At 48.6% G+C, this 4,183-nt stretch overlaps 1 long non-coding RNA gene across 1 annotated transcript; it reads right to left on the bottom strand.

Moving 5' to 3' along the window:
- Positions 1-522: 522 nt before the first annotated feature.
- On the bottom strand, positions 523-3,623 carry LOC127928084 (uncharacterized). The gene is made up of 3 exons (XR_008130332.1): positions 3,502-3,623; positions 2,332-2,433; positions 523-724 (listed from the first exon to the last, which is right to left on the bottom strand). It is a non-coding gene; the product is annotated as an uncharacterized LOC127928084 (long non-coding RNA).
- Between the last annotated feature and the right edge of the window lie 560 nt (positions 3,624-4,183).

The raw sequence follows: 4,183 nt of genomic DNA, 5'->3' as shown, positions 1-4,183 counted from the left end.
CCTTAACAACGTATCGATTCTGTCTCCACAATTTAGTGCCGCCTCTCTTCCCTCCCTTTCCCTTCGGCCTCCAGCTCCGTCCCAGTGGATTAGCAATAACCCTGGCCTCACACACTCAAGCACAGACACACACACACACACTCCACTCCATGACTAATAGTCTGACCACATAGATAAATGACTTTTTAAGTAACAGAAAATTGCTCCGTTTTCAATTCACTGAACGAGTAGCTTCCTCCTATTTTCTCTCCATCAGTCTTTTCTCTCTTCTCCCCTTTCTCTCCCTTTCACCTGGTCTTTATGCTTCCTCTCTCTGTCTCTCTCTCTTCTCCCCTTTCTCTCCCTATCACCTGGTCTTTATGCTTCCTCTCTCTCTCTCTCTCTCTTCTCCCCTTTCTCTCCCTATCACCTGGTCTTTATGCTTCCTCTCTCTCTCTCTCTCTTCTCCTTTCTCTCCCTATCACCTGGTCTTTATGCTTCCTCTCTCTCTCTCTCTCTCTCTCCTCTCCCTATCACCTGGTCTTTATGCTTCCTCTCTCTCTCTCTCTTCTCCCCTTTCTCTCCCTATCACCTGGTCTTTATGCTTCCTCTCTCTCTCTTCTCCCCTTTCTCTCCCTATCACCTGGTCTTTATGCTTCCTCTCTCTCTCTTCTCCCCTTTCTCTCCCTATCACCTGGTCTTTATGCTTCCTCTCTCTCTCTTCTCCCCTTTCTCTCCCTTTCACCTGGTCTTTATGCTTCCTCTCTCTCTCTCTTCTCCCCTTTCTCTCCCTATCACCTGGTCTTTATGCTTCCTCTCTCTCTCTTCTCCCCTTTCTCTCCCTATCACCTGGTCTTTATGCTTCCTCTCTCTCTCTCTTCTCCCCTTTCTCTCCCTATCACCTGGTCTTTATGCTTCCTCTCTCTCTCTCTCTCTCTTCTCCCCTTTCTCTCCTTATCACCTGGTCTTTATGCTTCCTCTCTCTTCTCCCCTTTCTCTCCCTATCACCTGGTCTTTATGCTTCCTCTCTCTTCTCCCCTTTCTCTCCCTATCACCTGGTCTTTATGCTTCCTCTCTCTCTCTTCTCCCCTTTCTCTCCCCCTATCACCTTGTCTTTATGCTTCCTCTCTCTCTCTCTCTCTTCTCCCCTTTCTCTCTTCTCTCTCCCCCTATCACCTGGTCTTTATGCTTCCTCTCTCTCTCTTCTCCCCTTTCTCTCCCCTATCACCTTGTCTTTATGCTTCCTCTCTCTCTCTCTCTCTTCTCCCCTTTCTCTCTTCTCCCCTTTCTCTCCCTATCACCTGGTCTTTATGCTTCCTCTCTCTCTCTTCTCCCCTTTCTCTCCTTATCACCTGGTCTTTATGCTTCCTATCTCTCTCTTCTCCCCTTTCTCTCCCTTTCACCTGGTCTTTATGCTTCCTCTCTCTCTCTCTCTCTTCTCCCCTTTCTCCCCTTATCACCTGGTCTTTATGCTTCCTCTCTCTCTCTCTCTCTTCTCCCCTTTCTCTCCCTATCACCTGGTCTTTATGCTTCCTCTCTCTCTCTTCTCCCCTTTCTCTCCCTATCACCTGGTCTTTATGCTTCCTCTCTCTCTCTCTTCTCCCCTTTCTCTCCCTATCACCTGGTCTTTATGCTTCCTCTCTCTCTCTCTCTCTCTTCTCCCCTTTCTCTCCTATCACCTGGTCTTTATGCTTCCTCTCTCTTCTCCCCTTTCTCTCCCTATCACCTGGTCTTTATGCTTCCTCTCTCTCTCTTCTCCCCTTTCTCTCCCCTATCACCTTGTCTTTATGCTTCCTCTCTCTCTCTCTCTCTTCTCCCCTTTCTCTCTTCTCCCCTTTCTCTCCTATCACCTGGTCTTTATGCTTCCTCTCTCTCTCTTCTCCCTTTCTCTCCTTATCACCTGGTCTTTATGCTTCCTCTCTCTCTTTCTCCCCTTTCTCTCCCTTTCACCTGGTCTTTATGCTTCCTCTCTCTCTCTCTCTCTCTCCCCTTTCTCCCCTTATCACCTGGTCTTTATGCTTCCTCTCTCTCTCTCTCTCTTCTCCCCTTTCTCTCCCTTTCACCTGGTCTTTATGCTTCCTCTCTCTCTCTCTCTCTCTTCTCCCCTTTCTCCCCTTATCACCTGGTCTTTATGCTTCCTCTCTCTCTCTCTCTCTTCTCCCCTTCTCTCCCTATCACCTGGTCTTTATGCTTCCTCTCTCTCTCTCTCTCTCTTCTCCCCTTTCTCTCCCTATCACCTGGTCTTTATGCTTCCTCTCTCTCTCTCTTCTCCCCTTATCACCTGGTCTTTATGCTTCCTCTCTCTCTCTCTCTTCTCCCCTTTCTCTCTTCTCCCCTTTCTCTCCCTATCACCTGGTCTTTATGCTTCCTCTCTCTCTCTTCTCCCCTTTCTCTCCTTATCACCTGGTCTTTATGCTTCCTCTCTCTCTCTTCTCCCCTTTCTCTCCCTTTCACCTGGTCTTTATGCTTCCTCTCTCTCTCTCTCTCTCTCTCTCTCTTCCCCCTTTCTCCCCTTATCACCTGGTCTTTATGCTTCCTCTCTCTCTCTCTCTCTTCTCCCCTTTCTCTCCCTTTCACCTGGTCTTTATGCTTCCTCTCTCTCTCTTCTCCCCTTTCTCCCCTTATCACCTGGTCTTTATGCTTCCTCTCTCTCTCTCTCTCTTCTCCCCTTTCTCTCCCTATCACCTGGTCTTTATGCTTCCTCTCTCTCTCTCTCTTCTCCCCTTTCTCTCCCTATCACCTGGTCTTTATGCTTCCTCTCTCTCTCTCTTCTCCCCTTATCACCTGGTCTTTATGCTTCCTCTCTCTCTCTCTCTTCTCCCCTTTCTCTCCCTATCACCTGGTCTTTATGCTTCCTCTCTCTCTCTCTCTTCTCCCCTTATCACCTGGTCTTTATGCTTCCTCTCTCTCTCTCTTTCTCCCCTTTCTCTCCCTATCACCTGGTCTTTATGCTTCCTCTCTCTCTCTCTCTTCTCCCCTTTCTCTCCCTTTCACCTGGTCTTTATGCTTCCTCTCTCTCTCTCTCTTCTCCCCTTTCTCTCCCTATCACCTGGTCTTTATGCTTCCTCTCTCTCTCTCTTCTCCCCTTTCTCTCTTCTCCCCTTTCTCTCCCTATCACCTGGTCTTTATGCTTCCTCTCTCTCTCTTCTCCCCTTTCTCTCCCTTTCACCTGGTCTTTATGCTTCCTCTCTCTCTCTTCTCCCCTTTCTCTCCCTATCACCTGGTCTTTATGCTTCCTCTCTCTCTCTTCTCCCCTTTCTCTCCCTATCACCTGGTCTTTATGCTTCCTCTCTCTCTCTTCTCCCCTTTCTCTCCCTATCACCTGGTCTTTATGCTTCCTCTCTCTCTTCTCCCCTTTCTCTCCCTATCACCTGGTCTTTATGCTTCCTCTCTCTCTCTTCTCCCTTTCTCTCCCTATCACCTGGTCTTTATGCTTCCTCTCTCTTCTTCTCCCCTTTCTCTCCCTTTCACCTGGTCTTTATGCTTCCTCTCTCTCTCTTCTCCCCTTTCTCTCCCTATCACCTGGTCTTTATGCTTCCTCTCTCTCTCTTCTCCCCTTTCTCTCCCTATCACCTGGTCTTTATGCTTCCTCTCTCTCTCTTCTCCCCTTTCTCTCCCTTTCACCTGGTCTTTATGCTTCCTCTCTCTCTTCTCCCCTTTCTCTCCTTATCACCTGGTCTTTATGCTTCCTCTCTCTCTCTTCTCCCCTTTCTCTCCCTATCACCTGGTCTTTATGCTTCCTCTCTCTCTCTCTCTCCCCTTTCTCTCCCTATCACCTGGTCTTTATGCTTCCTCTCTCTCTCTCTCTCTCTTCTCCCCTTTCTCTCCTTATCACCTGGTCTTTATGCTTCCTCTCTCTTCTCCCCTTTCTCTCCCTATCACCTGGTCTTTATGCTTCCTCTCTCTCTCTTCTCCCCTTTCTCTCCCCCTATCACCTTGTCTTTATGCTTCCTCTCTCTCTCTCTCTCTTCTCCCCTTTCTCTCTTCTCCCCTTTCTCTCCCTATCACCTGGTCTTTATGCTTCCTCTCTCTCTCTTCTCCCCTTTCTCTCCCCCTATCACCTTGTCTTTATGCTTCCTCTCTCTCTCTCTCTCTTCTCCCCTTTCTCTCTTCTCCCCTTTCTCTCCCTATCACCTGGTCTTTATGCTTCCTCTCTCTCTCTTCTCCCCTTTCTCTCCTTATCACCTGGTCTTTATGCTTCCTC

This window comes from Oncorhynchus keta, unplaced genomic scaffold (genome assembly GCF_023373465.1).
Source record: "Oncorhynchus keta strain PuntledgeMale-10-30-2019 unplaced genomic scaffold, Oket_V2 Un_scaffold_20749_pilon_pilon, whole genome shotgun sequence".
Lineage (NCBI taxonomy): Eukaryota > Metazoa > Chordata > Actinopteri > Salmoniformes > Salmonidae > Oncorhynchus > Oncorhynchus keta.
Note: the sequence above shows the minus strand (reverse complement) of the source record. Positions and strands in the feature narration are given on the sequence as shown.